A 26,739-nucleotide genomic window follows, 5' to 3' on the forward strand; every position below is an offset into this window, starting at 1 on the left:
AGATCCTGGCCTTCAGGCTATAGGACAGCACACAGTATTAAAAGCATCAGCCATTTGCAACAGTTCTCAAACGACAGTCACGATGTCACTGGTGACATGTTCCTCATGACAGGACTTCGCAAGGAACTCAGGACCGGCACATCCCAAAGTGATGTTGGTTCATAAAATACATTTTCCAGCAGGGCTATAGGTTATCTGTCAATGGCCAAGAGATCTACCTTCCGCCATGTTTGATGTGCAAACACAGAGGCCTCTGATGGTAAACATATTTTTGAAGGAAAAATCTCCCAAATCAATCAGTTTGTCATTATAAGAAGAGTGTTCTGGTTGAATCAGGTGCTGCCTGTGTAAATAACACTGGCATACACACATTGGAAGAAAGCTAAAAAATGGTGGGAAACTGATTTAGAAGCAGACGTCATTTACACTGGAAAAACTGTAGACTAAAATTTGTGCAAGATGTAAGGACAGATTCTGGATTGCTTCTGTTAAGACTAAAAAGTTTGAAATATCGACTCAAGGAAGATAGCTTCCTAATAACCATGAAGAATTCCTAATATGTGAGCTGAAAAAGAAAAACCAGTATAAAACGCTGACAGTACCAGCTTCAATGGTCATTGACATAGGGAAGATATTCCCCAATATTCAACAAAAGTATTAAAATGCCAAAGGAACATAAGCTCTTGAGAAACAATATTGACAAAAACAACATGAGACATCAATAACAATAACATGCCTGTAAATCGAACAAGTATTAAGGGCACAGGCATATATTACGACACAGTGTTCTCTTTTCATTAAAATTCCACCTCCTGCTCAGTCAAGGCTAAAAACTCCATGATAGGCTCTCAAAAATGTGAAGTAGGGACTCTGCCTGTGGGCATGCCTATCATGCCTATCATGCCTATCCTGCCTCCCTCCTTGCATTGCTTCTTCACATGACTTATTGTAATCCAATAAATAATTAACCAAAACAATGCGAATACGTTAATCCTACTTCACCATCCATGCAGCATAATCCTTCCTGTGATTTATTTTGGCGAGATAAATGTTTAACTTTTGTCAACCATTATTAAGTAATCCACAGCAGATAAATGGCTCTGATATGGAAGTGATTTTCGCTCCGAACAGACAAAATTGCTGTGATGAATATTTTTGGATCGGAAACTTTAACGCTTGCTTAATCATTTCATTTCCATCATACTCGTTTTTTTTATCCTGACTTGCCCGTCTGCTTATAAAATCTGCTTTGTGCAGTGGACCGGACGCGAATGCAGGAACAAGTTGGAAAAGCCTATTGTGTTCGGAAAGGCCAACAGATAACGGGGACCAAATTGATTGTTCCAAGTTAGGGCTTGTCTAGTCTTGCAGTGACGAGAAACATCAATCACTGTTTCAGAAGATAGTAGTGAAAAACCCATCATTTTCTCAATGGAAATATGCATCCTTCAATGAAACTCACTAAAAAGTCGCCATGGTTGAGGTATTGACTATTGTGATCAGAAACCTCCTGCAGCTTTCAAATGAAACCTTGAAAATCTTTGATATCAATATTTACCAATTTTAGCAATTTCATTCCACAAGCAGAAAATGTAATCACACAATCTTAGAATGAAAAAGATGCAGCACAGACTTGGTGTGGATTCAACAGACTATGGTCAGGGAAGTATGTAATCTCCTGCATGGAAAAAGCCAGTTCTCTCCACCACAAAGGAATGTCAGCTCCATGCAAGGCTATGGCTACTCTGCCTTTGGGCAAAATGTTCCTCAAAGAAAATCTTGTGCAACAATAATCATCAGTCTGTGTTATGGCATGAGAGCAATAACAGTCCTCTAGTCATAAGATTCCTTGTTGAGAGAAAGAGTCCAAGAGTGAATTTGGCTTAACAGTATTTCAGGAATATCACAGCGTGTCAGCTTAAAGTGGGAGGCATTCCTGAGTGACGTAGGACTTTCTGAAGCCTTTTGGATCATGGACATGTGGAGGACATTTCCAAATTTGACATATCAGTGACAAAAATTATATCAGATGCAACTTCCTATTTTGACCTATACCATTCATACTTCGTTTTTTCGGGTGAACAGTTGACTTGCCTTTGCATGTGTTTGTAACCAGTGCCACCATTGGGGCAGGATACACTGACCTTTTTGCAAACATTTGGTATGGTTGCTATTTGATAGTGATATCATCAACACATAATCCTGTAGTCGGAATTGTTCAATTGACAATGGAAAAGGTTTTGTAGCTTTTAATTGGATGTTTTCTACTTTGATGTAACCCAAATGCATGGGGGTGCCTGTATGATATTCAGGTAAAATCTGTGATTTAAACCAATGACCATAGGATCGTAACATGATTAACATGATTAACACTGCAGGACAATCGTTGATATTGTACCCAGGTATGGAACAAAACCCAGGTCTTTGACCTGAGAGGCAAGCACTTGAACTACTAAGCTACTCCCTGCTCCCCTGATAAGACGATGCAGATGACGAATGTCCCTAAAATCATCCAACATAATCACCCTCCAAACCCTATCAGATGCAATATACATTATTTACATGGATCAAAATAAGCGATTAAATAAAAATCCAATCGATTTTGTGTAATAATGAGCGCAATAATGATTTTATGCTCTATACCACAGTTGAAGTATTCATGACTCCATTGTTGACAAAGGGGCGGTCGGGTAGCCTAGTGGTTAAAGCGTTCGCTCGTCACGCCGAAGACCCGGGTTCAATTCCCAACATGGGTACAATGTGTGAAGCCCATTTCTGGTGTCCCCCGCCGTGATATTGCTGGAATATTGCTAAAAGCGGCGTAAAACCATACTCACTCACTCACCCCCCATTGTTGACAAATAATATCGACAGGTTGACCAAATAACTTTCATGACACGGTTTTCAAAATACTTTTTTACCTCAGGTTATGGTAAAGTGGGGATAAACAAGAGCTGACTTTAATGGGACATTTAGAATCCGTTTCAACTTCTCTTTTATTCTGTCATGTGTTGTTTCAAAACAGAGACCAGTAGAAACCAGTTGAAACCAGTAGATTGTGAATCAGTGAATGCAGTATCACATCACTGGATTGTCTGGTCCAGACTCTATATCACTAGATTGTCTGGTCAAGATTGGATTGTTTACATGCTGTAGTTGTGTGACAGGAGTACTGCTGTGTGGTGGTCAGCAGCTAACAATTACGTTTTTATGCAAATTGTGAGGTGGCAGGTGCTACTGTGGGAGCAAACATATGTTCTGGTGGAAGCTATACCAGGAGTTTTGTTCTTGTGGAATATTTTCCAAGGTAAATTGTTCCACTTCCCGAATGTTCAGGGGGAATAGGGGCGGTCGGGTAGCCTAGTGGTTAAAGCGTTCGCACTGAAGACCTGGGTTCGATTCCCGACATGGGTACAATGTGTGAAGCCCATTTCTGGTGTCCCCCGCCATGATATTGCTGGAATATTGCTTAAAACCGGTGTAAACCCATATTCACTCATTCAGGAGGAATATATTTACACTCACATTACCAGTAGAGCAGGACATGCTCACATTTTCGTCGTCACTCATTTTCATTTACCCAGTCACATAATTTTCACCACTTTTAACCCTCATATACCGATGGTATCAGCAGATGACTGACAAAGACTGTTCCACTGAATATTCTAGCAACGACCTCATCAGAATTACAGTCTCAGTGAACAGAGCTACTCTCGACTCTTTACCAACGCATCCTACCCACCAAAGTCCAGAGAACCTGTGAGGTTAAGTCATATTTCCAACTGTCACAAGGCTATTTTCAATCACAGCACTTTCAATCACTAAGCAAAGGCCATTCTATGCCACAAGCTCAAGGCAAATTCTCCTACCCTTGACGAAGAAAGAAACCGCCTTATCAGCACACTGCTACACAAACTGAGGCCTGTTGTTTCAAGTATAAAGTAAGGGACCGGTCATTAATGTACTGACACCCCTTACTGCCTAATATCATACTTTTGGATGACCCTCTCCATGTCCTTAACAATTATTTTCATGACCCTCCCTGAAAAAAGAATTGCAAAAGCACTTTATATGTTATAATAAAATGTCCATTTTTCATGACCCTCCACAAATATTGTATTATTTTTTATGACCCTCACCTAGAGACTCATATTTTTGGGTGACAATTCCATTTGACCCAGTGAATGACATCATGAGCATCAATCTGGACAATTAGGATACGATGACATCCATCGATGCTCATGATGTCTATCACTGGATTGTCTGGTCCACACTCGATTATTTACAGACTGCCATCATATAGCTGGAATATTGCTGAGTGCAGCATTAAACAACAAACAAACAAACAAACATACTATCTATGAGTGTGATACATACAAACAAAGTATGAATTTCTTGTTTTAAGTCAGGTATTTCAACTTCATGTTCATGATTTATTTTCATTTGAGGCAACTTAGACCAGCTCTTAAAAAGATGATAAAAACTGAAATATGATTCAAGTAATTTGATACAAAGCGTTAAACATGGAGTTGGGAGTCTTTTGATGACCTATTTTCCATCTATTTAAAATGAAATGTGATCTAAATCTTGATAAAATACCAGACACTAATGAAGATAACTCCACCAGTAAAGACTAACCAAGACACCGAATGCTAATTTGATTTTTTCTATGGTTTAAAAGAAGATTAATCTATCACAAACAGAAAGAATTGTGGGAAACGTAATCTCCACTCACCTTCTTAAATTAGGGATTTTAATTTTTGGGGTCGTGGAAAGCGCTTTAAGATATGCAAATGAGGTGCAGCACGATGTCTAATTATGACTGAATTTTAAGCAAGGTGTCGATATTCTCTATGGGAATAATCCTATTGAATAAATGGACCAGCTGTGAAAATAACCACCTCTAGAACTATCATACAAGGTGGCCTCATTTTGTCATTAATTTCTATTATGATGACATGCCATTTTGTTTCAGTCCCTTCAATCACAGACAGGAATCGCTGCAGAACAACTGGTATCTTTAACTCATCAGGACAAAATTTTAATTATGTTTAAGCAAAGTGGCAATCTTCAGAAGATACCAAAGTTGTATTAAAATTTGGACATCGGAATTAATTTCCTGAGTCATGGGAACCAGTACCCAGACAGCATTCCACTTTCTTTTTAGAAAACTGGCGAAAGTTTGACAGTTTATTTTAAGCGCAAACTGGACCCTGATTTCAGCATAACGAGCGTGATTGAGCGAGCTGGTTGACATCAGATCAGAGGCCCGTCCGTCTTAATACCACTCCCTTCTTTCTTGACGGACTGCAATTAATGCACGACTCGTGTCGCCCGAGATTGCCGTTTTAAACAAAGGGAGGCAATATTCAATCCGGACAGAGGATCGTTTTAATGAATGACTCAAATCCACATTCGTTTCCATGTTGTCTTCTTCCATGATTCTGTTGAGTCCAATTCATGTTTTCATTGCGTCTCTCTTGCCGAGAGAATTGTCTTTTATGAGACGGTGCCCAATGAATATTGGGGCAACAGTGGCCTACCCGTCTGGGCTTAAGGCGTGACACGAAGTGACGTGAGGCGTGCAGGCACCAATAACAGTTTCAGGGGACTCAGCTCCAGGCAGCCTCTTAATGTTTGGTTTGCGCGGTAGTCCGTGATGGATAGCCCTATAACTGTGGCCTACGAAGAACCCCTATAGTCTAAGATAGCTGTGGTAATAATAGGTTGCCTGCGTTTTCACCCTGCACTGAATTATGTTGAGCATATCGTGTAACATCACCAAATATATTACCTCATACCTTGTTCTGAATTTAAAAAAAAAAATCACTTGTGTTAGCAATAATTTCTTTGGGCTTAGTAACCTATAAGCTATCAGGTTTGTTTCTCTCCATTTTTATATTTAACGAGGTAAATATCAATTTACTTATTCAATCAATCCACATTTATAGTAAATGAATCATTAATATGTCTTTTTATCAGTGACTCCGGAGGTATTTGAATATCAGCATACTACTGAATTTTTCATTTTTAATTCAAATCACATTCCATGATAAGTTACACAAGTTATGTAAAAAACACCATTTGAAAAATAATTAATTTTCCCATAGAATCTCTGTATCAGTTCTAAGTACCATATTCAAGGACTATTCAACGAAATGTAATCCCAATATTCTTAAAAAATTAAACACAGTTTCCGTGATATCAGGTAAGAATCTGTTTAGAAAGTACAAACTTTGATGTTTACAAAGTTGTACTAAACCGGGTTTCAAAATATTCTTTGTTTGAATTTTTGTGAGAAATGACACCCAGCAATTCCGTGAAATAGAAAATACACTTATTTCCCTTGCTATTATAAAAAACAGCAATGCGCCATGTTTGCATGATCAAAAGCAAAATAATGATAGGAGACTGGCAGACAGAAATGTAAATATACTTTAGCAAAACATCCAATCACCTAATCAATCCTGGTCCAGGGATAGCATCTATCGCAATAACAGTTATTATGCATAGAAATGGCAAACACAAAGCTGGTGTTTTAGGCGATAGGGTTAGACAGCAACACAGGCAGTAGCCACCCCTGCATGCTGTATTCTACAACAGTCAATGTTTAATTACTGCATGGATGGCAGTTTCACCCAGACCGGTCCTTCCTATCAGTAATCACGAAGCTTTGCACTGAAGGAGCAGAACTCCATTGTGCTTTGATATCTGCTGAGAGGGTTTTCAAGGGCGTTGGGGAATGGTATTGTAGTAAAATTCTCATTTAATCAGATTACTAGGTAGTTTTAATAAGTGCCAGTGAGTACTGCTATTGTAGTACACTAATTCTGCTAAGTTTTACCATTGCAAATTTAATTAAACAAATTTACGAGGCATTTAGATCTTGGGCATAATAGAGATGGTAATGGCATCGCTGTTTTAGATCTGTTATTGGAAATCAAGACAATATACGCCGTGTTCCATATCTTCCCCATCACTTCTGAGTAGATGACAGCAGTTGCAAATAATACTCTGTGGCCTTCCTTTGTGTCAGTAGGTACCTGGGGCCCACTCCACAAAGCAGTCTCAGCGCTATGATGGTTGTAAGCCTATGTTAAAGTATGGGAGTTACAATCACCTTGGTGATAAAATCGTTTGTGGAATGGGGCACTGGTATATATAGTCTATGTTGCCAAAGGTGTACATGGAACTAGTGCTACTCATTGTTGAGAATGTTTAGCACTGATTACAAGTCTAATACTCCTGGACGTACATAGATAGTTTAGTCAAACAGCCATGAAACTGGGATGATTTCTTCAAATGTCATCTAAATGTCATATGCATCAATGGATGATTAATCGCTCTGTTCTTGTGAAAGACTTATTTCCCCGAAGTCTGCATTTGTAAATATAAGAGACAAAGCCATGTCCATAATCACAATCTTCAATATTTGATACATTGTTTTAATCTAGCTGCTGCCTAGAAACAGGAGTCAGATTCATGGCAACTTGGAGTCAGATTCATGGCAACCAGGAGTCAGATTCATGGCAACCAGGAGTCAGATTCATGGCAACCAGGAGTCAGATTTATGGCAACCAGGAGTCAGATTCATGGCAACCAGGAGTCAGATTCATGGTAACTTGGAGTCAGATTAATGGTAACTAAAAGTCAGATTCATGGCATCTAGGAGTCAGATTCATGACATCTAGGAGTCAGATTCATGGCAACTAGGAGTCAGATTCATGGCATCAAGGAGTCAGATTCATGGTAACTTGGAGTCAGATTAATGGTAACTAAAAGTCAGATTCATGGCATCTAGGAGTCAGATTCATGACATCTAGGAGTCAGATTCATGGCAACTAGGAGTCAGAGAATCATGGCATCTAGGAGTCAGATTCATGTCAACTAGGAGTCAGATTCATGGCAACTAGGAGTCAGATTCATGGCAACTAGGAGTCAGATTCATGGCAACTAGGAGTCGGATTCATGGCATCTAGGAGTCAGATTCATGGCGACTAGGAGTCGGATTCATGGCATCTAGGAGTCAGATTCATGGCAACTAGGAGTCAGATTCATGGCATCTACGACTCAGATTCATGGCATCTAGGAGTCAGATTCATGGCAACTAGGAGTCAGATTCCTGGTAATTAGGAGTCAGATGCATGGCAACTAGGAGTCAGATCTATGGTAACTAGGAGTCAGATTCATGGCATCTAGGAGTCAGATTCATGGCAACTAGGAGTTAGATTCATGGCAACTAGGAGTCAGATTCAAGGCAACCAGGAGTCAGATTCATGGCAACTAGGACTCAGATTTATGGCAACTAGGAGTCACATCTATGGCAACTAGAAGTCAGATTTATTGCAACTAGGAGTCAGATTCAAGGTAACTAGGAGTCAAATCTATGGTAACTAGGACTCAGATTCATGGCAACTAGGTGTCAGATCTATGGCAACTAGGAGTCAGATCTATTGCAACTAGGAGTCAGATTCATGGTAACTAGGAGTCAGATTCAAGGTAACTAGGAGTCAGACTTATTGTATTTCCGTCAATTTATAAACATCAACCTTGTGTGTGATAAGCTAACCTCCGCACATTCCCACTGTCACTGCAAGAGTCAAACAGAAGGTTAGCTTCTCACGCACAAGGTCGATGTTTGACTCTTTCAGTGACAGAGTGATGGTGCAGAGGTTAGCTTATCACACACATGGTCGATGTTTGACTCTTTCAGTGACAGAGTGATGGTGCAGAGGTTAGCTTATCACTCACAAGGTCGATGTTTGACTCTTTCAGTGACAGTGTGATGGTGCAGAGGTTAGTTTATGACTCACAAGGTCGATGTATAAGTCTGGCAGTGACAGTGTGAGGGTGCAGAGGTTAGCTTATGACTCACAAGGTCGATGTATAAGTCTGGCAGTGACAGTGTGATGGTGCAGAGGTTAGCTTATGACTCACAAGGTCGATGTATAAGTCTGGCAGTGACAGTGTGAGGGTGCGGAGGTTAGCTTATGACTCACAAGGTCGATGTATAAGTCTGGCAGTGACAGTGTGATGGTGCAGAGGTTAGCTTATGACTCACAAGGTCGATATATAAGTCTGGCAGTGACAGTGTGATGGTGCAGAGGTTAGCTTATGACTCACAAGGTCGATGTATAAGTCTGGCAGTGACAGTGTGAGGGTGCGGAGGTTAGCTTATGACTCACAAGGTCGATGTATAAGTCTGGCAGTGACAGTGTGATGGTGCGGAGGTTAGCTTATCACACAAGGTCGATGTACAGGTCTGGCAGTGACAGTGTGAGGGTGCGGAGGTTAGCTTATGACTCACAAGGTCGATGTATAAGTCTGGCAGTGACAGTGTGAGGGTGCAGAGGTTAGCTTCTCATGCACAAGGTTGATGTTTGACTCTTTTAGTGACAGTGTGATGGTGCAGAGGTTAGTTTATCACACACATGGTCGATGTTTAACTCTTTCAGTGACAGTGTGAGGGAGCGGAGGTTAGCTTATCACACACACAGTCGATGTACAGGTCTGGCAGTGACAGTGTGAGGGTGCGGAGGTTAGCTTATCACCCTCACACTGTCACTGCCAGACTTATACATCGACCTTGTGTGTGATAAGCTAACCTCCGCACCCTCAAACTGTCATTGCCAGACCTGTACATCGACCTTGTGTGATAAGCTAACCTCCGCACCATCACACTGTCTACCTTGAGTGTGATAAGCTAACCTCCCCACCATCACACTGTCACTGCCAGACTTATACATCGACCTTGTGTGTGAGAAGCTAACCTCCCCACCATCACACTGTCACTGCCAGACCTATACATCAACCTTGTGAGTGACAAGTTAACCTCTGAGCCATCCCAGTGCAAATGCAAGACTTAAACATCGGGCTGATGTGTATCAAACTAACCTCCACACAATCCCACTACCACTGGAAGAATCAAACAATTATCAATCTATATCTGCATATTCATCAGCTGTCAAGTAAATGTGAAAGTGACAGATTTATGAAATACCAGTTTATATGAAAGACTATAAAATTGCAGGCATGACTTCAAGGCCCATTACTACATAGTGGTGGTCGTGCTATAGCTGTCACTCTGGTACTTAAATTAGCTTACCATGGCCATTCTGCTGTAAGATCACTTAGTGCAATTGGCCAAGATCTTAGTGATGTGACAGTCACAACCTCTTTACTTGACAGAGCATAACAGTCATCATTCTGCTATATGGTCACGTCTGGAAATATGGGTGAGTTTTTATATTTATATTTTTGTGATGGTTTATGGATTATTGCTAAATAATTATCTTGGGTCAGCTGAAATAAATATAACATTATGTAGCACAATATATTTTTTAATTCTTGGCCTGAAGTAGTTTAGTTCATTCAGTTCAATGAGGAAAATTAAATCTTATCAGTTGTGTAGTATCTTTACAGTAACATGTAATTTATGTCATAGAAGGTTTTAAGATGCTTTCAGTGGCAAGAGACTACATAATATGCATTTGATGTTATTATGTGAAAAAGTAAATATTTAGTTATTATGTGAAAAAGTGGGTACTTAAACATTTTTAATTCAGGCAATTAAAAATAAAACTTAACCAAAAATCATAATTAAATAACAACCCCCACCCCCCACCCCAGGATATTTCTTTAAAGTATGTGTATTCTAAAATAAAAAATTACCTCAAATTCCAACAATAATCAAAACAGGATCATATTACACTGACATATGGAGACAAATGTACTATATATAGGGATATATGAATAGGGATGTATTTGAAACGATCAAATTCCTGTAACATGAAAGAGATGATGACTATTTTATGTTTTCCATTGATTATAAAACATACCTTGATAAGAAACAGAGAGTTATGGTTCCAGTATTGGTGCAAACATGAACCATGGTTCCAGTATTGGTGCAAACATGAACCATGGTTCCAGTATTGGTGCAAACATGAACCATGGTTCCAGTATTGGTGCAAACATGAACCATGGATCCAGTATTTGAGCAAATGTGAACCATGGTTCCAGTATTGGTGCAAACATGAACCATGGTTCCAGTATTGGTGCAAACATGAACCATGGTTCCAGTATTGGAGCAAACATGAACCATGGTTCCAGTATTGGAGCAAACATGAACCATGGTTCCAGTATTGGTGCAAACATGAACCATGGTTCCAGTATTGGAGCAAACATGAACCATGGTTCCAGTATTGGAGCAAACATGAACCATGGTTCCAGTATTGGTGCAAACATGAACCACAACCTAAGTAAAGCTGAAAAATATGCAACAACAGCGAAACAAAATCAATACGACACTACTGACCTGATTGAAACAAAGCCGCTTGGTGCCCTTGGCTGAACTTGACCTTTCTATTTAGCCATGTGTTGCCAGTATCCAATCAGCAGCATCTGTGAAGATGATAACATTAAATTATATAGATGCTAAATAACTTCCAAATTAACCATATCACTATTAATCCCTCCAGGTATCACTGCTTATTCTACACAGCATATGTGTTAGTCAAGGCTGCATATGGCAATGTCTGTCACAAGCCTAAGTCTAACACAGAGCTTGTTTGTTTGTTTGTTTGTGGTTTAATGCCGCACTATTCCTGCTATATGACGACGGTCTGATAATAAATCGAGTATGGACCAGACAATCCGGTGATTGAAATCATAAGCATCGATCTATGCAATTGAGATACAATGACATGCATCAACCAAGTCAGACCACCCGATGCCATAGGTCGCCTCTTACGACAAGCTTTGTCGCCTTGTACGGCAAGCATGGGTTGTTGAAGACCTATTTTACCCCAGATCTAGACATGTCTCTTGCATATCGAAGAGATTATAGGCACATACAGTATACTGAAGGAATTGAAGAATTTGTTGGGGAAAATACATTTTTACCGAAACAAATGTTCCCTGGACATGACGGAAGTTCTAAAGTGTGTTCTGTTGTATTAAAAAATGCTTGCTGGCCCTGGGATTCGGACCCACGGTTATAGGTTTCTGACCGGCCACTTTGGGGTGTCACTTTATTCAGCAAATTGTGGGGTCTTAGGTGTCTGGGCCACCCATGACCGTAGCTCATGAGGAGGCAATGGGGAGATGCCTCAAGACCCTTTGTGAATGAACAGACCCAGAAAGGGTAGATATACTCAGGGGTACAGGTGGCCCAGTCCTTGTAGACACTCCAGTTTGCTGTACAGTGTTGCAGTGCTGAGGCGTACAAGAAATCTAGGATGATGAATTCGAATGCCACATTTACCCTGCTGATGATTACAGGTCAGCATTGTACCTGTGGGTTTCTCGAATGTGGTAAATGTTTAAGACCTGTGGGTTTCTTGACTGTGGTAAATGTTTAAGACCCATGGGTTTCACCAAAAGTGGTAAATGTTGAAGACCTGTGGGTTTCTCCAAAAGTGGTAAATGTTTAAGACCCATGGGTTTCACTAAAAGTGGTAAATGTTGAAGACCTGGAGGTTTCTCCAAAAGTGGCAAATGTTTAAGACCTACAGGTTTCTCCAAAATTGGTATATGTTTTTGAACTCTCTCACAACACTTTTATGTACTCAGAAAATGCTCTATTCCCCTACAAAAAAAAACATTTACAGGACCCTCTGCACAGTGTCTATGTTCATCTGTACTTTTAGACACAAATACACACAGAATTTTCATCCAACTATGAACATTCTTCATAATCACTTTCATAGCAGTGGGGTTAATACATAATGCTCTGTGACAAAAGACAAGCAGTCCTATTCAATATATTTGGCCACAGTTCCCTGTTAATCTTTATACTGTTAATCCGCCCGCCAATATTCTGCCATGGAAGATATATGCGGCTACATCTGACAGCTTACCAGACATTTAGAGCTGCAGTTTGACCTATACCTATTCCTACACAATCTTATTTCACCCACATTCCAAAATTGGAAATCTGGTTTCTGTCTTCCACACCCAGAAAAGCCACTTATAGCTACCATGTCATAACTGTCAGCTTCCTTAAAGCAGAGAAGCACACCAAACCGTATAAAAGAAAGTCAGGCACATTAAGTCATACATTTGACCAATACTTCTGAATAGCATGGAAAAACAAGGCAATCTTGTAGAGAGCTTAAAACTACTTGAAGCACACACATGAGGTGTGCATATAAAACTTATTGATTCAGGAAAAATATCTGATTAATGAGATTTCGACCCAAACCAAATGAGGAACGCGTTTTCAGTGGAAAATTCAACCAAATGCATCGATTTTAACAATTTCTACAAAAATGTTTGACTAGTAATTTGACATGGCACAGACTAAAAAATATATAATTTGACTTCCATTAGAATTAAGAGGAAAATAAAGTTAAACATGATGCGAAACCAGGAATGTGAAACATTTATAACATTGCAGGACGGCTTTTGGATCCTGTATCAGGATAAACAGGGGTAGCCCAGTGGTTAAAGCATTTGCTCATCATGCCGAAAGCTCGGGTTTGATTCCCCACATGGGTACAATGTGTGAAACCTATATGTGGTGTCCCTCGTCCGTGATATTGCTGGAATAATACTAAAAGCGGTGTAAAACCACTCACCCTCACTTCCTGTTGCCACAATGGCTGTGGTAGCTCAGTAGTTGTGAGTTCCTGCCAAATCAACAAGGTCCAAGTTCTATTCTCTATGTATACATGAGGTACCTCCCAAATTGATCTGACTGCATTATAAGCTCACACAGTATAAAAATCCATTATTTATTGACATGGTCATAAAGGGTATTCAGATTTATTTTCCAAACGATTTTCCAGCAAAGTTGGCTTGAGAAAGGTCTTGAATTATATTATGGAACATTTCACAAAATCAAATAGTGAGTGAACAGGTTTTCTTTTAAAATTGATCAACTAAATTGAGGAATAGATGGTTAAAATGTGGGACCTGGTTGATGTACCCAACTATATGTCAGTGAACCCTATGCTCATGCTGTCAACACTTGTGCAGATTTGATAATTTATGATAAGTAAAAAGGACAAACAACATTTCCATAATCATTTCATGTTAGAGTCCATTTACGATTTTCCAACTGTATCAGGAGCATGTGTTTATGTATCACTACCAAATAGTGATGACTCCAGAAAGGTGAGCATATCCTGCCCTACCAGTGGCACGTATCACAAACACATGCAAAGGCAAGTCAACCATTCACCTTAAAAAAACCCGGAACGTATGGTACAAGTCAAATTAGGGAATTGCATCGGATATCATTTTTGTCACTGATGCGTCATATTTGGAGATGTCCTCCACATGTCTACCATAAAACATTTGAAGGTTTACCAAATTTGACGAGATAAGCACCCAGGGCGCTCTCAAAATTAGAAATATGGGGCTCTTATCAAAATATTATTTGGGTGGAAAAATAACAGAGTTGAAAGATCGTAAATTCCATGGTTTATGCTGACAGCCTGAAATGTATACATACAACAGATTTATTTTTCCAGAATTTAATTGCCCATAATTAAGGGTGCATATAACACACGAGTGGGTATTATACATGAATGAATAAGTCTTGTGAGACTGATCAATCGGAAGGGGTGCTGATTGGGATTGTTCATGAGCCAATATATTAGCAAATATTGCTGTTGGCGTTTATTAGAGTGGGGCGCTTATTACGTCAAACACGGTATAAACATTGCTGGTCAAAATATGAATAATATTCAGCCACTCGCGCATAAATAAAATGTCAAGACCATCTCTGAAGTGTGGCCAACGTAAACCAGTGGTTGATAGTGTGAGCAACCATCAAGTTTATTGGGTACAATGACACTCAAATCACCACATAACAGTCTGAGGGCAACTGGGCGTCTCCGGAGATCCCCATCACAAGTACTCATCACCAGTTAGAGCCCATTTTTGGCTTCTCTTTTGCCACGCATGGCAACCAATGTCTCCCTCTTATCCTCACAGGGGCACATTCTAAACAAGACAAATGAATGGACATTACCCGTTATGTGTCCACCTAATGGGTATTATTGAATCAGTTCATTCATACATGTTCACTTCACTTATAAACCTTGAGTTGGTTAATCATGTGTCCAGCAGTATATGTCCTGACTAAAAAGATAAAGCGTCCATCATCCCCCAGAGGTCTGTGATGACCCGTCTAGACGTGGCTTGTAGTGGTCAGCAGACCGTAGTGATCCGGCTTCTTTAAAGGGTACAAAATACGCCATTAGGAGCATTTCATCCTTTTAGTAACATTCCTGTGGGCAGCAGAGAGAAGGCTGCACCATCATCAGCATCTCTGTCCATTCTCTGGACCATCTGGCTCATCATCCTAGTGCGTTCCATCATCACCCAGAACAAGGTGTCACCATGGTGATATGGTGTTGTTTGCCGGCACACTCATCAATATTCAGGCTGTATGATGGCGGCCTGTAAATAGTCAAGTCAGGACGTAATAATCCAGGGATTGATATAAGGAACAATGATCCACTCTGTTGGGGTACGATGACCTTTTGGTTACCTCTTACGACCAACAAGGTTGCTGGGGACCTGGAGAGTGAGTGAGTGAGTGAGTGAGTGAGTGAGTGAGTGAGTGAGTGAGTGAGTGTTGTTTAATGCCACACTCAGCAATATTCAACCTATATGACAGTGGTCTGTAAATAATCAAGTCTGGACCCGACAATCCAGTGATTGACATCACGAGCATCGATCCATACAATTGAGTAAGTGAGTGAGTATGATTTAAAGCTGCTTATAGCTACCATGTGAGAAATTGAACACAGAAGAGGCAATTATGCTTCACCAGTAATCTGCCACACCATCCCTGATTATGATGAAGATGATGAGGATAATCTTGGTGCCTATTTCATGAATTCATCCTCTTTTTCATAATCATGAATGCTTTCATAATGAACATACTTGGTTTAATGATCTATCTATAAAGTGGTATAAATCCATTGTCATCATCAACATTTCTTTCAGGATAGGATACACTCACCTTTTCGCGAGCACCTGCTATCATCACTATTTGACAGTGATGCATAAACACATGCTCATGATATAGTCGGAATCGACAATCAACTCTGCTTCATGCAGAGATTTCTATTGGATGTGGAAAGGGTTTTGTCGCTTTATTTTACCATCCTTCAACATCATCATAATCAGTTTCCTCATCAGTTTTGTATGTACATGACACATCTACCATGCTGCATTCTGTCACTCTGTACAGCTGTGTCTTCAAACAATGCTATCATGTCCAACTGCAAATACATCAAATCAACTTGGACGGGGATCAGCTGTGAGAATACGTATATCATCCGGCAATCATCCCAGCAGGACAATAAACCAATCAGCTGTCAGGATGTCATCAAGGAGCATTTTAAACAGAAGAATTATGCATTTGGCATTCCAGAAGCTCCACTTAGATCAGCACTCCATGTTGTCCCTTCCATTAGAGCCGGCACCAAGATGCCCATCACGTCACGTCACAGGGGCACACATGTATGTAGATAAACATCAACTCCATTTATTGGCTATCTGGAGTTTTCATTTCGTTCCAGCTATAAAAAAGTACTTATGGGTCATGGTTAGGATTAAGTATTTGCTCGTTCGGATGTCCAAATGGCAAATGTTGGTCTTTCATTTCAGATCATTTGAAAGGCTATGCCCTTGGTGCTGTCACATATGTCAAGGAAATGAGATACGCTTACTCTGATATATGCTTAAGTGGAGGGAGTAAATATCAGGACATCAAGGGGAAATGAATAAACAAACCAGAAAAGAAAGGTTGGTTGGTTTGTTGTTTTACGCCACACTCAGCAATATTCTGGCTATATGACTGAGGTCTGTAAATAATCGAGTCTGGACCAGACAATCCAGTGATTGAAAACATGCAATTGGGATACGATGACATGCCTCCAATGACATCAACCAAGTCAGCAATCCTGAACACCTGATCCCGCCTCTTGCAACAAGCATAGGTTGCTGAAGACCTATTCTACCCCGGATCTTCACGGGTCCATACATAAGGGACATAACCCTGCACAGTTAACTGAGGCAGACGACCGGCCATCTGTGCCCCCTGATAACTCCTTTGACATGTAGCCGGGAAGTGACCTTGTCAAAGAATGATAGAGGTGAAACAAACTAGGTTTAAAGTTAATTAGTTTCTCTTTTTTCTGAAGTATTCATTGAAACACTTGGCAATGACCTGTCCCCATGACATTTGAAGTTTAAAACTGAAGAGAAGTAATCACTGTCCTGTGAAAAAAGGAAAGGAAAGGGAATTCTGAGTTACAGGATCTTGAGGATCTCAGTGGAAATATGGTCAAGAGTGAGATCCATGATACGGAAAGAAAATAAGGTGAGGTGAGGTGAGGTGGGGTGAGGTGAGGTGAGGTGAAATGGGGTTTAACGTCGCGTCCATGATTATTGCACTTATATAGCGACGTGCATGTACGTGTGTGTTTGTGTGGCTGCTTGTACTAGTCCGGACTGATGCCGATTTATAGTGCTAGCTCACTGAGATACCATGCCGCAGTTTAACATGAATATCCCACTCAGACACAGTATACTGACTCCGAGCCGACCAGTCCTTGTTTTAGCCCCTTAATGCTGACCGCCAGACAGGATAACAACAAGTACCATATTTTAACGTCTTTTGGTATGATGCAGCCGGGGATCGAACCCCGGACCTTCAGCTCTCCAGACGGACGCTCCACCACTAGACCACGGAGGCGGTCAGGAAATAAGGGAACTGATGAGAGGATAGTGAAGGTGTGATGATAAAGGTCGGTAAAATTAATTTTGGGAGTGTAGACAATAGCTTTCCAAAACTGGGCCATGCTGTAGGGATCTCTGCGAACACTCTCCGCCTGGGAACATCCCACAGATGCTCTTCAAGAACATGTCAGAGGACTTAGTGGCCAATGGAACAACGACAGGCCACCAATGTCATCAACAAATCGCTGGCAAGTCAAATGTCCCTTCACAAACACCAAATCAGTTTACCTGTCATGTGTGATACTGCCCCACACCATGACAGTACTGTCCCCATACCGATTAAGGTCAAGAATTGTTGCCCTGGCATATGTCTGTTAACATGGTGTAACAGCCCGTCCCTGGTGTTGCGCTGCCCATCCCAATGTTTGCCACCCATGGTAAGCTGTTAGGGTCACCCCCTTCACCGGACTCTTGCTTTCAGGCAGGCTGCATAGAGCTGGTTTGTAATGCTTGATGTTGAAATTCACCTCCCTTTTATTGTATGGAATTCTCTATTGATAACAGGAGCACAATAATGTAATGAAATTATCTTGTCTAGGAGTAATTTATAGGCCTGCCACAACCGTTTGATGGTACTTGTCCTGCAGGTTAAAAATGACACTTATTGATTTGCAAAACATTCAGGCAACTTGGGAAATTGACGTCCCCCACTGTACCTAAAATTTGGCATTTTGTCTGTTCATTTGGATACTGTCTTCGAGGCATTTTGAATCGTGTGCTTAGCTCAATTGCATTAGTGATGTGAGATACCCTATGGGCTCACACACTGGCTTCTGTGTGCATCACCTCCTGTTCATGCATGATGTGCAATTACATTGTGATTAGATGTTGCTCTTAGATAGCTACGTTCAAATCATCAGTTCCCATATTTTTGGTTTGTAGTATATGTAGATCATGATGATCCAGACAAACTGAAAACTATGATATCATAGATGTTGGTCTTGATGGTCCAGAGGGATTGAAACTATGATATCATAGATGTAGATCATGATGGACAAGACAAACTGAAAACTATGATATCATAGATGTAGATCATGATGGTCCAAACAGACTGAAAACTATGATATCATAGATGTAGATCATGTTGATCCAGACAAACTGAAAACTATGATATCACAGATGTTGGTCTTGATGGTCCAGAGGGATTGAAACTATGATATCATAGATGTAGATCATGATGGACAAGACAAACTGAAAACTATGATATCATAGATGTAGATCATGATGGTCCAAACAGACTGAAAACTATGATATCATAGATGTAGGTCATGATGGTCCAGACAGACTGAAAACTATGATATCATAGATGTAGATCATGATGGTCCAGACAAACTGAAAACTATGATATCATAGATGTTGGTCTGGATGGTCCAGAGGGATTGAAACTATGATATCATAGATGTTGGTCTGGATGGTCCAGAGGGATTGAAACTATGATATCATAGATGTTGGTCTGGATGGTCCAGAGGGATTGAAAACTATGATATCATAGATGTAGATCATGATGGTCCAGACAGACTGAAAACTATGATATCATAGATGTTGGTCTGGATGGTCCAGAGGGATTGAAACTATGATATCATAGATGTTGGTCTGGATGGTCCAGAGGGATAGAAAACTATGATATCATAGATATTGGTCTTGATGAACCAGAGAGACTGAAAACTATGATTTCATAGATGTAGATCATGATGGTCCAGACAAACTAAAAACTATGATATCATAGATGTAGTTCATGATGGTCCAGACAAACTGAAAACTATGATATCATAGATGTAGATCATGATGGTCCAGACAGACTGAAAACTATGATATCATAGATGTTGGTCTGGATGGTCCAGAGGGATTGAAACTATGATATCATAGATATTGGTCTGGATGGACCAGAGAGACTGAAAACTATGATATCATAGATGTAGATCATGACGGTCCAGACAGACTGAAAACTATGATATCATAGATGTTGGTCTAGATGGTCGAGAGGGATAGAAAACTATGATATCATAGATGTTGGTCTGGATGGTCCAGAGGGATTGAAAACTATGATATCATAGATGTTGGTCTTGATGGACCAGAGAGACTGAAAACTATGATATCATAGATGTTGGTCTGGATGGACCGGAGAGACTGAAAACTATGATATCATAGATGTTGGTCTTGATGGACCAGAGGGATAGAAAACTATGATATCATAGATGTTGGTCTTGATGGACCAGAGAGACTGAAAACTATGATATCATAGATGGTCCAGAGGGATTGAAAACTATGATATCATAGATGTTGGTCTGGATGGTCCAGATAGACTGAAAACTTTATCATAAATGTCAGTCTGGATGGACCAGACAGACCAAGAACAACAATTTCATATGCCACAGTATTTGCAAGGCAAGACATAGGTCACAATTTATTGCCAAAGTATTTGCAAGGCAAGATATATGTCACATTGTATTGCCACAGTATTTACAAGGCAAGATATAGGTCACTTTATTGCCACAGTATTTACAAGGCAAGATATAGGTCACTTTATTGCCACAGTATTTACAAGGCAAGATATAGGTCACTTTCTTGCCACAGTAATTACAAGGCAAGATATAGGTCACTTTCTTGCCACAGTATTTACAAGGCAAGATATAGGTCACTTTATTGCTACAGTATTTACAAGGCAAGATATAGGTCAAATTGTATTGCCACAGTATTTACAAGGCAAGATGTAGGTCACACTGTATTGCCACAGTATTTGCAAGGCAAGATATAGGTCACTTTATTACCACAATAAAATTTTGCAAGGTAACATATATGTCACATTTTATTGCCAAAGTATTTACAAGTAAAGATATAGGCCACATATGGTGACACTACTCGTATAGTCAAGATGCACACAGCTAGCTGGAACCTCATTCACAGTCACTTTTTTTTATCCAGTCAAGATGTAGATAATTATTCCCTTTAGAATCACCATCATCCACAGCCAAGCTTCTAACATCTTGAAATATTTCAGAGTTCAGAAATAGGTCATTTCCTCTGAAAGCAGATTCACATTACTTTCGAAAAAGGGAAAAAAAATTCTGCCAGCTTGTGGCTCAAATGTCCAACAAATCAATAGTTAGTGCCCTATGTTTCTCCAAGCCATTATGATTGCCAACCAGTGCGCAATATATCTCTGTGTTATGCCACCGCTAAGTAATCGTATCATCCGATGAAATCTCATTGACTGAAAATTAATTGCCAATGTGCAGATAAACTATGAAAGCAGTTTTAGAGTGATGGTAGCGACGCTGGGTACGAACCATGGTTTTACGACCACATTTGTGGTAATTCAAGGGCAACATTAGAGTCGAGCACTGCAATACGGAAATTAATTGATTCTGTTTGATACCTGGCTTCACAGTAATCAATAAAATCCAAAATTCCTGTGCACGAAATAACACTACATAATAAAAGCCAGAAGAACGCCTGGAAATCTATGTATTCTCAGATGTTAATGGAGCACCTACCTCACACAGAATGAACACAATCAATAATCAGGTGAAATTTGAGAAAGTGACAGCTATAAAGATAGGATGAAGATTCATATGAGACAGTAGCCCATGGCATGAAAGACTTCTGATAAGCGGCTCCGGAAGCACAAAAATAATACAGAATATATTTTAAGCATGAAGAATATGTTATCTTTAATTATTCTCATTACTCTCATACCTTTGTATTGATCCTTGGTACAGTGTAAACAACTGTTTTATTAACATTAAAAATATTCTAATAGGCAAGGAATGTGATGGTGATGATCGTAATAATATGGAAAAGGGTGATGATAATTATGGTATTTTTCACAATGCAGACGGTGATAATGATGATCTTGTCGAAGATGATGAGTGAGTGAATGACTATTATTTTACGTCACCTTTAGCAATATTTCAGCAATATCCCTGTGGGGACACGTAGCTTCCTTCACAAATTGCACCATTTGGGAATTAAACCGAGACCTTCAGAATGATGGGTGAATGTTTTACCAACTAGGCTACCCCATCACTCTTGATGACAAGACACAAATGATTATGTAATTCTGCAATGTCTGAAGGATTTAGTAGAAGGTGACACTGACGACGGATTGAGTGAGTTTGGTTTAATTGTGTCAGCTTGTTGGTTTTAATGTGAAAAAGAAGCTCAGCATGACTAAGGTCATTGCTTGAAACCTAAGCAACGTATGGCAGTGACAAAAACCAAGAGTCATAATCAGGACAAATTTTAAACAATCATTTCCTCCTGGCACGACAAAGGGAGGTAATACTGCACATCAAGCTTATTATGAAGGATGAAAGTAAGTCAGTATGTCTTTACAGTAACATCTCTGAAGCCACATCACACACGATGCAGCAGAATGAGTTTCACACTTTATGCCCATGTGGGCATCGATGGCAGGCTGGTGGCGTGATGAGCTTCCACTTTAAGCGCTAGACTACAACCTCTATCATTCCGAGGCACTCAGTATAAGTATCACAGACCTCCCTTGAGCATTCATCGGATCTCGCATCCCAATGGACAACACTACCATCAAAGCCTCTGTATACACAGTGGTGGGGAGCCTCGCCATCTGTTCCCATCATGCACTTGATGCCTACCAGGTGCCTACTCCCATTGGGAGCTGGAATGCAGGTACAATCTACAACCTGTCCACAGCCACACCTCCATTCTTCAGGGAAACACATACTCACACAAACATAATCATTTGTGCATAGTTGTAAATGCTAAACATCTTCCAAACTATTTTGTGGCGGATACTTAAATGCTTCCAATCTTCAGGTGTTGTATTCCAACACATCATCAAACAATGGGGAAAGGTGTCAGCTTCGCATCAATCATTGAACCTGACAATATTCTGAAATAAACATCACTCACTCTCACGGCAAGTATTCCCTACTGTTATAACCATTCCTCAAACAGTAATTGCTTCCCGAACTCCACATAGCCCTGGTGTCATTTACTATTATGGTATGCGACATATTACGATAATTACTTCTCGGACTTGCACATTGCGGTAGCGGTAATTGGAGGATTGACCGATGCTGTCAATGGCAGACTTGCTGGACATTGCGGCGGGGTGAATCACACAAGGGTCATCGCTGGACGTTTCATCTGGGCTGGTGCTTCAGTCAGTGTCTTACTAACACCATCAATATCACGTAAATACTTTCAAAATCAGATAATTGACGGAGTTAGAGTCATTAGCAGGTTAGTATGGTGTCAAGAGCAGAATGGTGGAATGTCATATGTGATATCAGCCTCAGATGATGCTATGGACGAGATGATAGTAATAGGCATGAACTTTACAGTCAACCATAACAAACAGTTAGCGACCCCATCTTGTTGTCGGTTTTTGTTACATCTCGTCAAAATAATGACGATGAAAGTTTATGGAAAGGTCAGAGTTTGAAAACAAAATCAAAATTTGCTTTCAACTCTGTCAATTATGCTATTATGAGGATTACAGTTCCACTGTATTGACGCATGTTATGATTTTCAGAAAATTAACATTTCTATCTCTTAATTATATATTTTGAACAAAAGGTCACCAAACATTTCTCAACATTTTCTTCCACAGTGGAATATTTAATTAGATAATAAAGAACACATTAAAACTAATATTTACTCAAGCATTTATTTACAAAATTAATGTTTTCATTGTTCCAAGTTAATTCAATAAATGTAGAAAAGCACCTTTATGAATGCGCCTTTTGAAGGCAGCTCACTTTTAGGTCATACAATCTGCTTTTAGCAAACCATCCAATGATAACATGTTTTTCTTCAACTTGCTTTAAACTAACAATTATTCCAGATCAAAATCTTGTCAGGGCACTTTTCATGTTGATCAACAGTAAATGAAAGAAAACGAGCAAAGCTTCAAAATGGGACCCAAACGTAACTTTTTGTCTGTCATTTTCAATGTCAACATCCGCAAAGAAGTCTCCGTAGAGTTGAACAAACGCATAGAAAAAAGCCAATCTTTCAGCTTGTCATTGTACAACCCACATCCACCATTTCGATCGATGGTTATGTTCTTCGACAAAATCCTGGTCCAGGCAATATCTAATGAGCATACTCAGCTGAAATTACAAATTGTTCAAGGCTCGGAAATACAATCAATGTGTGTTGTTATTGGAAACCAGGCCAGCCTGACTAGCAAGATGCTCCTGCTGTGGGTGTTGTCTTGGTTTGGGTGATGTTGCATGATGATGTTAAGGGTGTTGTATAGGTGTTCACATTGCCATTGTCATCATGACTGCTGGCATTTACATCATCATCATCATCATCATCATCAATGTGTATGATGGCGTAGAATTACTTATTATTATGATCATTAACATTATTATGATCAGTGGTTATAGTTTATCATGAAATATTATGAGCACTGGTTATAGTTTATCATGAATTATTATGATCACTGGTTATAGTTTATCATGAATTATGATGACCAGTGGTTATAGTTTATCATGAATTATGATGATCACTGGTTATAGTTTATCATGAAATATTATGATCACTGGTTATAGTTTATCATGAATTATTATGATAACTGGTTATAGTTTATCATGAATTATGACGACCAGTGGTTATAGTTTATCATGAATTATTATGATCACTGGTTATAGTTTATCATGAATTATGATGACCACTGGTTATAGTTTATCATGAATTATTATGATCACTGGTTATAGTTTATCATGAATTATGATGATCAGTGGTTATAGTTTATCATGAAATATTATGATCACTGGTTATAGTTTATCATGAAATATTATGATCACTGGTTATAGTTTATCATGAATTATTATGATCACTGGTTATAGTTTATCATGAATTATGATGACCAGTGGTTATAGTTTATCATGAATTATTATGATCACTGGTTATAGTTTATCATGAATTATTATGATCACTGGTTATAGTTTATCATGAATTATGATGACCAGTGGTTATAGTTTATCATGAATTATTATGATCCCTGGTTATAGTTTATCATGAATTATTATGATCACTGGTTATAGTTTATCATGAATTATGATGACCAGTGGTTATAGTTTATCATGAATTATTATATGGGAAACTACACGGGGGTAGTCTAGTGGTTAAAGCGTTTGCTCGCCATGGCGAAGACCCGGGTTCGATTCCCGACATGGGTACAATGTGTGAAGCCCATTTCTGGTGTACCCCGCCGTGATATTGCTGGAATATTGCTAAAAGCGGTGTCAAACCATACTCACTCTACATTAACACAATCTTTGATGATGATACCTTATAAATTGTTAATCTGATGCAAATGAGAACTGTCATCGCAATTAGCAGCATCCTTTATGAAGTGCATTTACCGTCATGATAATGACCATTAGGGGGATAATCATCTTCACATCATTATCACAGACTTCTGTTGTTATTATCCCACCTGCTCATCAAAATAAGGCTATGTATAGCGTTGAATAAAAAGAATAAATTTCTCCTTCAACATGGGAATGGCACATAACTGTGTGAGGGAATGTATTCACATCCAGCAACATGTACTCTTCTTATCACAGATCATCATCATCTTCATCAGTTAACATAATCTGCTCTTGGGGGTTTAGGTATATTCTTCATTACAATCATCACAGTTCATCCTCTAGTTAATAGGAGACAACAGTTGCACCTGTGTGGCCAGGAAGGCCAAGAAAGTCCCAGCTAATCATGGCACTAAGCCTCATTATTGGCACTGAATACACTCCTGTCTGTGGAGTAGATGTAGTAGGAGTAGTAGCAGCAGCAGCAGTTGTGGTAGTGGTTTGTTTGTGTAACACCACACTCAGCAATATTCCCGCTATATGACGGCAGTCTGTAAATAATCTAGTCTGGACAAGACAATCTGGTGATTGATATCATGAGCATCGATCCACGCAATTGGGATACGATGACATGCATCAACCAAGTCAGTGAGCCTGACCACCCGATCCCATTAGTTGCCTTTTACGGAAAGCATGGGCTGCTGAAGACCTATTCTATCCAAGATCTTCACGGGTGGATGGTAGTGGTATTGGTAGTGGTAGTGATGATGGTAGTGGTGATGGTAGTAGTGGTAGTAGTAGTGCCAGCTGCAGTATAGCAGTTGTACTTGCAGCACAATTTATGGAACCATTCCAATGATGTGTTTTGAGGGAATTTACAAGAATATTTTGTCTTTTTGAGCTACAGAGTCCTTTTCATAATGGATCTTAAAAGAAATTCTTGTTCATTCGAGCTATAGAACCCTTCAAATAATGGTAAGAGAATTAACAAACATTCGAGCTATAGAACCCTTCCAATAATGGTAAGAGAATTAACAAACATTCAAGCTATAGAACCCTTCCAATAATGGTAAGAGAATTAACAAACATTCGAGCTATAGAACCCTTCCAATAATGGTAAGAGAATTAACAAATTTCTTGTCCATTTGAGCTTGGAACCATAATGGAATCCCCAAATTAACAACAAATTCCCATCCGTTTTAACAGGTATGGTGACATGAGCGAAATTCTGCCCTTAATAGATTTTCATTCAGTACAGAGTTTAGTATCAGAGAGTCTTGCTGAAGCTTTATGTGACTAAAATAGTTGTGGAACAGAAATACCATCATCACAGCACGGTTTGAGCATTGCAGGCACTGAAACAGCCATCAGCGCCGCATTTCTTTAGACAGTTCATGGGAATTTACAACCATCCCCTCAATTCTCCACTCAAGAATCATGCTTCAACCATCAGTGACATGACTAGTTTTTCCACCACGGCTAATTGTGCATGTTTCCCCGAATGTGGGCACCTTCACTGCCTCATCTTGACTTCTCCAAGAGTGATGCCACTCAAGTCCAAATACCATGTTTTTTTAGAAGATTAAAAGAAACATACCAATTGCATATGGTTACTATAGCAATGCTTTATCAATAGTTGAAAGCTTCAAGATGGAGTGAATCAGTGAATAGA

The 26,739-nt window shown here is 39.6% G+C and overlaps 1 protein-coding gene across 5 annotated transcripts in view; it reads right to left on the reverse strand.

The window, feature by feature from the left end:
- LOC139444918 (neuroglian-like) overlaps positions 1-26,739 on the reverse strand; it is a 301,741-nt gene that overhangs the window by 148,735 nt on the left and 126,267 nt on the right. For all 5 annotated transcript variants that reach the window (XM_071225929.1, XM_071225927.1, XM_071225935.1 and 2 more), the window contains exon 2: positions 11,315-11,400. The gene's annotated coding sequence lies outside the window, so the exon portion shown is untranslated. The remainder of the gene's footprint in view (positions 1-11,314; positions 11,401-26,739) is intronic.

The sequence above is a fragment of the Haliotis cracherodii genome, unplaced genomic scaffold, assembly GCF_022045235.1.
Source record: "Haliotis cracherodii isolate W230 unplaced genomic scaffold, xgHalCrac1.p SCAF_6, whole genome shotgun sequence".
Classification (NCBI taxonomy): Eukaryota; Metazoa; Mollusca; class Gastropoda; order Lepetellida; family Haliotidae; genus Haliotis; species Haliotis cracherodii.